This window comes from Salmo salar, chromosome ssa21, assembly GCF_905237065.1.
Source record: "Salmo salar chromosome ssa21, Ssal_v3.1, whole genome shotgun sequence".
Taxonomy (NCBI): Eukaryota; Metazoa; Chordata; class Actinopteri; order Salmoniformes; family Salmonidae; genus Salmo; species Salmo salar.
Window position 1 is genome coordinate 46805490 of NC_059462.1, and position 13027 is coordinate 46818516.

Genomic DNA, 13027 nt, shown 5'->3' on the forward strand with positions numbered 1-13027 from the left:
GGGACATTTTAATGATGACACGTGTAGCAAGTAATCTTTTAGTAGGTTCATAAAAAATCCCACCCATATGTGATAGGCCTCCCCTAGGATAGGTTTATGGTCAGTGGCTGGGGTATATTATTTGCCTTTGTGCTATAGGCTACTATTCCAAGATACCCAAGCATCAGGTAACCATGATGATAAAGGATTTTTGAGGTAGGTCAGGAATGCATGTCATGTGATTGGCATCCCCATGTCGGCAACACCCCCAACATTCTGTTCTCCTTGCGTAGTTCTCAATTCATCCGATGCCCCGAAAAAACACACGGATTGAGATTAATGGGCCTGCGTTCAAGACAACTCGGAACCTTCGAGCTAAAATGTGCGTAGATTTTTGTTGTTGTTGCGTAGCGCTTCCCTATTGGTTTATTTGGATACTTTCCAAGTGGTAAGCTCTGACCTCATCTTTCTACAACGGGTTTCCAAGTCGCACATTTCCCGAGTTTCCAAAAAATAAAACTTGAAATCCTTGAACGCGGCATTATTTCAAACCATAGAAAATGAGGTGTCCAAACGGTGATTTAGAACGAATAACCGAGAAAACGGCATATGTTGTGGAGGTAGAGAATATACTATATAGTAGGTGAAGTGATACATAAGGGGCTTTTGGCCTGATTTCAGACAATAACCCACCCACACACCCATATAAATGTAGAACTGATAGGATTACATGAAACTGTGAAAATCAGTAATATGTGCCATTCACCCTGACCCTAAAAAGCCCCAGAACACCAACTGTAATCTTGTTGTATTCTATTATCCTTCATTCCACAAATACACAGAGATAAGCCCCTTACATAACAGAAAACATGCACATGTCTGGTAGCAGTGCTGTTCCATATGTTCCTGGATGGTCTGACATTTTGAAAATAAGTGGAGGGCATGAAAAGGCACAGGCTATACAGATGAATCCACCACTTGACCCTAATAAAATCCTAAAATAGTCTAAATTTAGCACATATTCATCTCAGCATGTTCTATATTAAAATCCTTCCAGCCCTTTCCATGCCATGTTTCCTCTAAAAATGATCAGACAAATCTTTACAGTATTTCATTGTATTGAATATTACAATATTTATTTAATTTAGACGACATGGGAATATGGAAGTGATTGTTAATTGCCATTAGCGGAGTTGCTATGAACCCAGATGTATAATAATGTAAAAGGGATCCTTGCTAGCCACTTTATCATTTCATTAGAAGTTGGCTGTCCTCCACAGGCCGTGTTTATATAATCTAATGCAGTAGAGGGAGAGAACAGAGAACTCTGAGACTGATGACTGGAGGGGGCCTCTCTCTCCCTTCCTTTTCCCTCCTCAGGCCTCACCATCCATTTCCCTTCCTCCCTACACACACACACACACACACACACACACACACACACACACACACACACACACACACAATACACGCTCACCTCCCGTCTGCTGACCCTGCCAAATGGAATGGTTCTCTGAGCGACCAGCCTGCCCGCCTGGCATGATGCACCAAGCCTGCTAATGGACTCAGTCACACACAGAGAGACATGGGGATGGCCGGGTTACCTAGAAAATGGCTCATAATCGTGGGAGTATATTGGAATATGTTTCTCTACGTTTCATCCTAATACATAACGGCTTCTGTGAGGAACTGAAGATGAATTAGATCATATAACTCGGTATCATTGCCTTATACGTCAGAAATGGTAAGGTTTTCAGTACATTGTGCGTCAGATTTTCAGTACATCGTGCTACAGGTTTATGGTAGAGATCAACAATGTGACATTAGATGGCTGGTAATAACTTCATACATTTATGATGACAATAAAGTTTAGTTATTTCCTCACTTGTCTGAAACTCTCAGAACGCTCAGAACTTTAATACATTTGGAGAATGTTTATTTGTCCACTAGATGGCAGACCGACACAAAACATCTCCATCAAGTTCTATCTTCTTCAGAGGTTATTACAGTTCGCTAAAATAGTACTATTTACACTAACCAGGATTAGAGACAAGGGTCAGGTCTAGTTCATAACTGAAGTAGAGTTCACCCCGTCGATGGTTTAATACCATCTGTATTTTGTGTTTTCAGAGCCGCAGCAAAACACAATCGTGTCCCCGAAGTCAACCAATGTACCATATAACACCAGTCAAAGCTGATGTTATTGCATGGAGCCATTATTGTATGGAACTCCTTTCTATCTCATATTGCTCAAATGAACAGCAAACCTGGTTTATAACAAACAAACCGATAAAGCAACACCTCATGACACAACACCTCTCCCCTATTTGACCTAGATAGTTTGTGTGTATGCATTGATATGTAGGCTACGTGTGCCATTTCAAAAAAATGTATGTAGTTCTGTCCTTGAGCTGTTCTTGTCTATTAATGTTCTGTATTATGTCATGTTTAATGTTCTGTGTGGACCCCAGGAAGAGCAGCTGCTGCTTTCGCAACAGCTAATGGGGGATCCTAATAAAATACCAAAATGGCAGCAAAAACACACTCTCATATTAACACTCACACTGTTCATCGCTATTCCTATGTATACTAGTCACTGCAGAAACACTGGAGGTGTGTCTCATTTTGCAGAAGGAGTAAGAGGGAATGAGGAGGAGTGTTTTTCAACCTGGAGTCTGTGCTGGCAGAACTGATCCATCTTCTTCAGTTACCCCCACTCTTCCTCATTTTGATAAGACCTCTAGTTTATCCATCATTACAGTTGAATTTCAAGATTCAGAAATCGTTGACCGCTTTCAGAGTAAATCCTTACATTTCCCATGAGAGTAATACAAACTAATATTTTGTTATGTGATTTATTCGCTTCACCAACTATTTTGTTGTGAAGACTTGTCTTCGTGTGAGAAGGAGGTTGCCTATTTGGACTGTGTCCAGACATGTTTTTGGTAAGTGTCAGTCTGTGGTGGGTAAATTTCAGCCCCAGTCTGTGGTGGGTAAATGTCAGCCCCAGTCTGTGGTGGGTAAGTGTCAGCCCCAGTCTGTGGTGGGTAAATGTCAGCCCCAGTCTGTGGTGGGTAAATGTCAGCCCCAGTCTGTGGTGGGTAAGTTTCAGCCCCAGTCTGTGGTGGGTAAATGTCAGCCCCAGCCTGTGGTGGGAAAATGTCAGCCACAGTCTGTGGTGGGTAAATGTGAGCCCCAGTCTGTGGTGGGTAAGTTTCAGCCCCAGTCTGTGGTGGGTAAATGTCAGCCCCCGTCTGTGGTGGGTAAATGTCAGCCCCAGTCTGTGGTGGGTAAATGTCAGCCCCAGTCTGTGGTGGGTAAGTTTCAGCCCCAGTCTGTGGTGGGTAAATGTCAGCCCCAGTTTGTGGTGGGTAAATGTCAGCCCCAGTCTGTGGTGGGTAAGTTTCAGCCCCAGTCTGTGGTGGGTAAATGTCAGCCCCAGTCTGTGGTGGGTAAGTGTCAGCCCCAGTCTGTGGTGGGTAAGTGTCAGCCCCAGTCTGTGGTGGGTAAATGTCAGCCCCAGTCTGTGGTGGGTAAATGTCAGCCCCAGCCTGTGGTGGGTAAATGTCAGCCCCAGTCTGTGGTAGGTAAATGTCAGCCCCAGTCTCACAGTACATCACAGGTTGTGGTACATCCTTTTAGTCGTCCCTCCAGCGACCACATTGACTTCTGCACATTTGATGCCATGTTGCATCTCGTCATGTTTCGTCATTGTGTCGTTGTGATACAAAGACAAGGCATTAAACATTCAGGAATTAAACTAATAGAACTAGGTCACATCAAACTGTGCCATGGTACAAACCAACACACCATCTTTGGATATCTCTGGTAAATGCTACTTCCACAACCCATACCAACACAACAGATTTTGCACTATCTACAACCAGTACCAGTACCAATACACCAGGTTTCCCAAAAGCAATGCAGAAATAACACATCCGACTTTGGCTTTTATTTCACTCTGCAATATTTTTCAACTCTGCATGGTCTTGAGATTGTACTGGACCATATACATTACCTGACAACTGTTAAAGCACTGTTTCCCAAACTCAGTCCTCTGGAACCCAAGGGGTGCACGTTTTGTATTTTGCCCTAACACTACACAGCTGATTCAAATGATTAAAGCTTGATAATTAGTTGATTATTTGAATCAGCTGTGTAGTGCTAGGGCAAAACCAAAACATGCACCCGGGGGGGCAGGTCCGAGTATGGGAAACACTGTGTTAAAGATTGATCATATTTAATGGGCTATAATCTGTGAACTGATAAAGGACGAGAAGATAATGAGGATAATGATGACTAGATGCTGAAGGACAAAGAGCCGTCATCTTTAGTGTTGATAAGGGAATGGCTCATAGCAGGTTGCAGGTCCTGACAATCTATAACCAACGTACACAGTTATCTTGTCAGATACACAAGAGACACGCACACACACACACACACACACACACACACACACACACACACACACACACACACAGTGCACCATTTCTCTCGTGTCTACTGATATTCGATAAGGCATACCACCGTCTTCTTTCAAACAATGCTCTGAGGATTTTCTTATGCTGCCATACTAGCCTATACATTTGATGCTCATCCTCCTCATCATTCATTACTATCCCTGGGTTGAAAATGACCTGCTGAGGTTGAAATTACCACAAGTGTTAGAGATCGTATCTATAATACACTCAAAACATTTCTTATGTAACCCTGATCTTATAGTGTGGAATCCCCCAGATTCATATACTGTTTAATTTTCATGGGCTTCCTCATCCATCAACTACTACCACCAATGTCTACCACACCCATTGAACAACACACACCATACATACTTACACATTGAACAAGAGGAACATCAATCCGGTATCTGAATAAATATCCATAGACTTCTACACCTGCATAGGCTACTACAGTATCACAGGAGGACCACCTGACTTTAGCGTTCCTCTGAGGCTGACAGTTGGAAATAAAAGTGCCGAATGCTTACTTACAAGCCCTTAACCAACAATGCAGTTCAAGAAATAGAGTTAAGAAAATATTTACTAAATAAACTAAAGTCAAAAGTAAAATAAAAATGAACAATAAGATAACAATAAATCAAATTCAAATCAAATGTATTTATATAGCCCTTCTTACATCAGCTGATATATCAAAGTGCTGTACAGAAACCCAGCCTAAAACCCCAAACAGCAAGCAATGCAGGTGTAGAAGCACGGTGGCTAGGAAAATATCCCTTGAAAGGCCAAAACCTAGGAATAAACCTAGAGAGGAACCAGGCTATGAGGGGTGGCCAGTCATCTTCTGGCTGTGCCGGGTGGAGATTATAACAGAACATGGACAAGATGTTCAAATGTTCATAAATGACCAGCATGGTCAAATAATAGTAATCACAGTGAACAGGTCAGGGTTCCATAGCCGCAGGCAGAACAGTTGAAACTGGAGCAGCAGCACGGCCAGGTGGACTGGGGACAACAAGGAGTCATCATGCCAGGTAATCCTGAGGCATGGTCCTTGGGCTCAGGTCCACCAAGAGAGAGAGAGAAAGAAAGAAAGAGAGAATTAGAGAGAGCATACTTAAATTCACACAGGACACCGGATAGGAGAGGAGAAATACTCCAGATATAACAGACTGACCCTAGCCCCCCGACACATAAACTACTGCAGCATAAATACTGGAGGCTGAGACAGGAGGGGTCAGGAGACATAAGGAAGCTATATGCAGGGGGTACCGGTACTGAGTCAGTGTGTGGGGGTACAGGTTAGTCAAGGTAATATGTACATGTAGGTAGGGTAAAGTGACTATGCTTAGATAATAAACAGCAAGGAGCAGCAGTGTAAAAACAAAGTGGGGGGGGGGGGGTCAATGTAAATAGTCTGGGTGGCAATTTAATTAATTGTTCAGCAGTCATGGCTTGGGGGTAGAAACTGTTAAGGAGCCTTTTGGACCTAGACTTGGTGCTCCGGTACCGCTTGTAATGCGGTAGCAGAGAGAACAGTCTATGACTTGGGTGACTGGAGTCTGACAATTTTGTGGGCCTTTCTCTGACACCGCCTGGTATACAGGTCCTGGATGGCAAGAAGCCGTACGCAATACCCTCTGTAGCTTCTTACGGTCGGATGCCGAACAGTTGCCATACCAGGCGGTGATGCAACCGGTCAGGATGCTCTTGATGGTGTAGAACTTTTTGAGGATCTGGGGACCCATGCCAAATCTTTTCAGTCTCCTGAGGGGGAAAAGGTGTTGTCATGCCCTCTTCACAACTGTCTTGGTGTGTTTGGACCACGATCGTTTGTTGTTGATGTGGACACCAAGGAACTTGAAACTCTCGGCCCGCTCCACTACAGCCCCACCTGTTTGGCCCTCCTTTTCCTGTAGTCCACGATCAGCTCCTTTGTCTTGCTCACATTGATGGAGAGGTTGTTGTCCTGGCACTACACTGCCAGGTCTCTGACCTCCTCCCTATAGGCTAAATCATCGTTGTCAGTGATCAGGCCTACCACTGTTGTGTCGTCAGCAAACTTAATGATGGTGTTGGAGTCGTGCTTGGCCACGCAGTTGTGGGTGAAAAGGGAGTACAGGACGGGACTAAGCACGCACCCTTGAAGGGCCCCAGTGTTGAAGATCAGCGTGGCAGATGTGTTGTTACCTACCTTACCACCTGAGGGTGGCCTGTCAGGAAGTCCAGGATCCAGTTGCAGAGGGAGGTGTTTTGTCCCCGGGTCCTTAGCTTAGTGATGAGCTTTGTGGGCACTATGGTATTGAACTCTGAGCTGTAGTCAATGAACAACATTCTCAAATAAGTGTTCCTTTTGTCCAAGTGGGAAAGGGCAGTGTGGAGTGTGATTGAGATTGCGTCATCTGTGGATCTGTTGGGGCAATATGCGAATTGGAGTGGGTCTAGGGTTTCCGGGATGATAGTGTTGATGTGAGTCATGACCAGCCTTTCAAAGCATTTCATGGCTACCGACGTGAGTGCTACGGGGCGGTAGTCACTTAGGCAGGTTAACTTCGCTTTCTTGGGCACAGGGACTATGGCGGTCTGCTTGAAACATGTAGGTATTACGGACTCGGTCAAGGAGAGGTTGAAAAAGTCAGTTAAGATGGTAGGTCATGGTAGTTACAGATCACCGTAGGCTGTGATGGGGGATAATGGTAGCTGACATTCCCAGCTTGCCTCCCTGAAGAGAGCATCCGATCTTCTATCCTCAGTTGGAGCATGAGATGCTAGATGTTAGTGGCATATGTATACATTGTGGGGGTTGGTGTCATGGAATTACATGATCTGAGAAAGTAGAGCAGACACTATGACATGGAGAACATGTATGTACAAAGGCCAACAGCCCATAAAGTGGCTTTGAATAAATTATACCACCTTGGTTTTTTCGATTAGTGCCATGTATGTTTCGAGACTATTGGCTTTGCAGAGAGAGGATGGGAAAACGGGCGAAGGTAGCTGAAGGGTCCCAAGTGTGACAACTAAAATGAACTTTTTTTTGAAGAGATTACTAATATGGTGAGTTTGGGTTCATGTTTGGGTGAGTGACCATTTCACACTGTGTACAACCCAAAGGGTAACAGATGTGTTCTTCATTGTTGTGATTATTATTACTACTATTATTAGTGTTAGCTTCTCTCTTGCGGCTATCAATATGAAAGCTTGCCCTAGTTCATCAACCTCTCATTCCACAGGAATATATACAGTAGGAAGCTGTGCCAAAGAGGCTCAGGGTAGCCTCATTCTCCACATGTTTTTAACCTCTTACATCTAGACGTTCCGCTAGCGGAACACCTGCTCCAATATCCAATGATAGGCGTGGCGCGAATTACAAATTCCTCAAATATACAAAAACTTCAATTTTTCAAACATATGACTATTTTACAGCATTTTAAAGACAAGACTCTCCTTTATCTAACCACACTGTCCGATTTCAAAAAGGCTTTACAGCGAAAGCAAAACATTAGATTATGTCAGCAGAGTACCCAGCCAGAAATAATCAGACACCCATTTTTCAAGCTAGCATATAATGTCACAAAAAACAAAACCACAGCTAAATGCAGCACTAACCTTTGATGATGTTCATCAGATGACACACCTAGGACATTATGTTATACAATACATGCATGTTTTGTTCAATCAAGTTCATATTTATATCAAAAACCAGCTTTTTACATTAGCATGTGACGTTCAGAACTAGCATACCCCCCGCAAACCTCCGGTGAATTTACTAAATTACTCACGATAAACGTTCACAAAAAACATAACAATTATTTTAAGAATTATAGATACAGAACTCCTTTGTGCAATCGAGATGTCCGATTTTAAAATAGCTTTTCGGTGAAAGCACATTTTGCAATATTCTGAGTAGATAGCCCAGCCATCACGGCTAGCTATTTAGACACCAACCAAGTTTAGCCCTGACCAAACTCCGATTTACTATTAGAAAAGTTTGATTACCTTTGGTGTTCTTCGTCAGAATGCACTCCCAGGACTGCTACTTCAATAACAAATGTTGGTTTGGTTCAAAATAATCCATTGTTATATCCAAATAGCGGCGTTTAGTTCGTGCGTTCAAGACACTATCCGAAGTGTAAATAAGGGTCACGAGCATGGCGCATTTCGTGACAAAAGATTTCTAAATATTCCATTACCGTACTTCGAAGCATGTCAACCGCTGTTTAAAATAAATTTTTATGCCATTTTTCTCGTAAAAAAGCGATAATATTCCGACCGGGAATCTGCGTTTAGGTAAAAAGACGAAAGAAAATAAAGCATGGGGTCGACTTGGGCACGAGCGTGAGTCTCACAGTACTGTGACCAGCCACTATCCAAACGCGCAACTTTTTTTCAGCCAGAGCCTGCAAAGCCACGATTCAGCTTTATGCCACCTTCTGAGAGCCCATGGGAGCCGTAGGAAGTGTCACGTAACAGCAGAGATCCCCTGTATTGGATAGAGATAATCAAGAAGGGCAAGAAATTGTCAGACAGGGCACTTCCTGCATGGAATCTTCTCAGGTTTTGGCCTGCCAAATGAGTTCTGTTATACTCACAGACACCATTCAAACAGTTTTAGAAACTTTGGAGTGTTTTCTATCCAAAGCTAATAATTATATGCATATTCTAGTTTCTGGGCAGGAGTAATAATCAGATTAAATTGGGTACGTTTTTTATCCGGCCGTGAAAATACTGCCCCCTAGCCATAACAGGTTAATGGGCAGCACGGCGACAAACAGGCAGCTAATTCGCCAGGGTTCTGTCAGAAAGGGTCTGTATGGGAAGGACAGGACGGTGCTGGCTTCTGTTTGACATGGGGCAGCCTACCAGAGAGCATTCTGGAAAATTCCATTAAGTACAACCTATATACATGTAACATGGGACATGTATTTGATAGAGGAGTAGGATCCCATTGCTACTTGCGGCCCTTCTCTTAATAACTTCAAGCCGAGTAATAGAGATATGAAATTCAAGATTCCTCAAATGACTAGTATTCGAACCCAGCAGCCTTCCCAAATGTAACCCTAGGCAAATCAACTTAGCCGTCACTCAAACTGAGGACATGCTGATAGCCTCGGCCTCAAGATGCGAGATGCGATCCATCACACGAGCGGAAATGAAAACAAATTTGCCCACTGATTATACCCTTCCACACAGCTGTCTGCAGAGACGGCAATCTAATAGGTGGACATTAGCCCTTTATTAAGGTGAATATGCCAACCCATCTCGTAGCTACAGTTTGATCTAATTTACATACCATGTTGCGTATAAATAAATGAGGAGGCAAAACATTTTGGATGCAGAATTAATAGCATGAGGTAAAGGTGTCTGCGATGCCAACTAATAATGAACATTCATGCTCTAACAAACCCCATCACTCAAAGTTTAGATATTCTGATTACTGGTATATGGTTGCTGTTCATTAAAGCCATTTGTGCACTTTGTATTGATCATTGAATACATCACTTGCTTGTAGTTTAGTACACAGTAATGAATCCTAGTGTCCCCATTTTCCTCTAGGAACAGCATATAGCACAGTGTACCCATATCCCCACATGTAGTATTTATCTTTATCCTACTTGTAGTATTGCTCTCTTCCCTATCTCTTTCTCTCTATCCAGCTCTCTCAACCCCCTGTCTTCTCTTACTTCCTCTCTCTCTCTCTCTCTCTCTCTCTCTCTCTCTCTCTCTCTCTCTCTCTCTCTCTCTCTCTCTCTCAACCCCCTGTCCTCTCTTACTTCCCCTCTCTCTCTCTCTCTCTCTCTCTCTCTCTCTCTCTCTCTCTCTCTCTCTCTCTCTCTCTCCCCCAAGCACTCACAGACACACACACTCTTAAACACAAAGGCTATGGCGATTTGCCAGGTTGCACTCTGGGGGTTGCCATGGCATCAGGGTTTACTAGGAGCACAGCGACTGCAATGTTTCTTTCAATAGATGGTCCCTCTAGTCTCTTTGCCTCTAGTAGCAGGGGAGAGAATAAATATTTGATTTCATGTCCTTTGATTGCCTCTCCATTTACAGGAACAAAATGATGGATAACGTAAATAACTAAATAAATAGGAACGAGATCATAATGACAGAGAGATGCTATCATCAATTAGTTTTTATCACTTCATCTCTCCTTCTCACCTTCATTCCTCTCGGTTTCATCTCTATGTATCCCTTCATCCCACTGTTTGTCCTTCCACTCAATACCCAGCCACCTCCACAACATATCGATGGCACACCACCTAGTAGAGAGGGAGCGAAAGAAAGAACTTAAAGAGAGAGTTTCAGAGAGTCAGGGAGTAGCAACGCTCATGCCCCGCCCACCTGAGGATCCGTCTTCTTCAGCCATCTATTTCCTGTGTTTGAGGGGCGCATAATTCCACTTCTCACTTAAATCTCACTGGATTGATTGCTTTCATTTTACTCCTGCGACTCTTCATACTCTTGCTTGTGCCTGTCGTTTTCCCCCCATTAACATTATGACCGCGGAAATGGTTGTAATGACCTGTCAAACACATGGTGTAGATGGGCTCAATGGAATGCTGTGCATTGTCTTTCCGTTGTGTATATGAGGGATTGAACGTTATTCATAAGGGTTAGATGGAGAAAATTGGACCTCTCTGAAATGAAAATGGATGGCCCTCCTTTCAGCAAAATATATTTTACCTAAACCCTCCGTGAACGTTATTTAAAAAAAAAAAATGAAATGACCCTCCCTTATAATTAAAACATAAAGTGGATAGCAGAGAACATGTCTACCGTTTACCCTCGTTTATTGGAGACCAGATCCTTAGATATGCAGTTTTAGAAACTGTTCTTCATCCTGTTAGCATTACATGGCAACGTGGGAATTTTGATTACCACATTGCCAGCGCACAGGGCTGCGGGCCAGAAGGTTGTGGGTTCTCAGATCACCGTGGAGAAGAGTAGGGGTGGAAAGAGCTCTATCATCGTATTGCATGAATCCATGAATCTTGCAGGTACGAAAAAAATAGCCTTCTATGAACATTTCATGCAATTCTACATATTAGCAGAATCTATTTTTAATACCACACAAATTACCAAAATAGATAGGCCTATGTGTTCATCTTATATTTCTCCAATGCCAAATCAGAGTGTCTTGTTTACAACGAAACTGTCCTTGTTTGCAAATAATTACATTTGAGACTAAATTAGGAATCTGAGCATGGAACTTTCAAAAGTAAGGTCTACCAATGCTGAAAAATGTCAGTTTTAACTGCTGGTTACTGATCTTTTGTGGCTTATCCCAATGTGAGAAGGTTACAAGTGTTTCTGTAAAATCTGTCTGGTTTTAAACATCTATTGTACAGAAAGTGAATAGCTTATTCAATTGATAGTGACAGAATTAGATTACTTCCCAAGCAAAGTACTTTTTTGTCTCCTTGGCTATAGGATGTTGTAGCACAGCTTCTAAATGTCAAAGAAACTAAACACTGATATCCCCATATGCATCAGAGTCATGTCTTTCACAGGTATTTTACAGCTTGTTTCTAGCATAAAACTTTGTAAACGAAAGCACTTTTATAGATCACTTTATATAATCAGACCCAACAATGCCCTGGTCTTTTTGCCATTTTTTTTTAAATCAAAAAAGTCGGCCAATGAAATATCCTCTCATACCCCCTCAATTCAAGTCCTGGTTCTAACTTGACAACCTTTCACTGACATGGAGGTAGGCTATTTAAAGAGTGCATGGAGGAATTGGCCGACCTGAGGGTGTTACGCAGAGCAGAGCAGGTGAACTCGAGCAGACTCAGATGAGGAGACTGGGATAAGGTAACTAAGGTATTTATTGAAAAACGGGGAAGATGGGGTGCAGGCCAGGGAATGTTCGGGCGGGTTGCAGGGAGCCAGGTGTTGAGGCTGAGGCTGAGGCTGGAGCGAGGGGAGTTGGGGCTGGGTAAGCAGGTCCAGAGAGCAATCCAGGGAATCAGTAGAGTGGGGGGTCCAGGAAAGGGTAGCAGGACTGACGAGACGTGGGACTGGAGACAGGGATCAGAGTTAGAGCGGACAGAACTGTAGCGGAGAGGAAATCAGCGTCAGGCAAGGAAAACCAGGCACAACGCGAAACCATGATCTATGCCGGAACAAACGGCTAAAAACGCAGACTGACTGAGCAGAGGTTACGATCTGGCAGCATGGAATTGGCAGGGCTGATTATTTGTAGAGGTCTTGATTATGGAACAGGAATACTGTAACATCTAAGAATGGAGCTAAAAGGGCTGAGGTTGTAAATCAAGATAAGCCTCAGTATGATAACGTCTCATTCCTTGTTGGAGTGCAATTCATGAGCTATGATGTTTTTAGGGGAAACCCGTTTGCAGTCACAAAGATGGTGAAGGATGCATTGGGACAAGTGGAATCAGAGTGACCAGGAGTGGTATGATGTTGATTTCATGTGTGTCAAAAGAAGGAGAAGGAGATGTACACATTATTAACGCATGAAGTGGAATGTTATGATTATCAGAGTAGTACACCGATAAAAGGTGTCATATCTGGCGTCGCGATGGGTATTGAGGCTTCATGGTTTAAGATGAACATGGAAT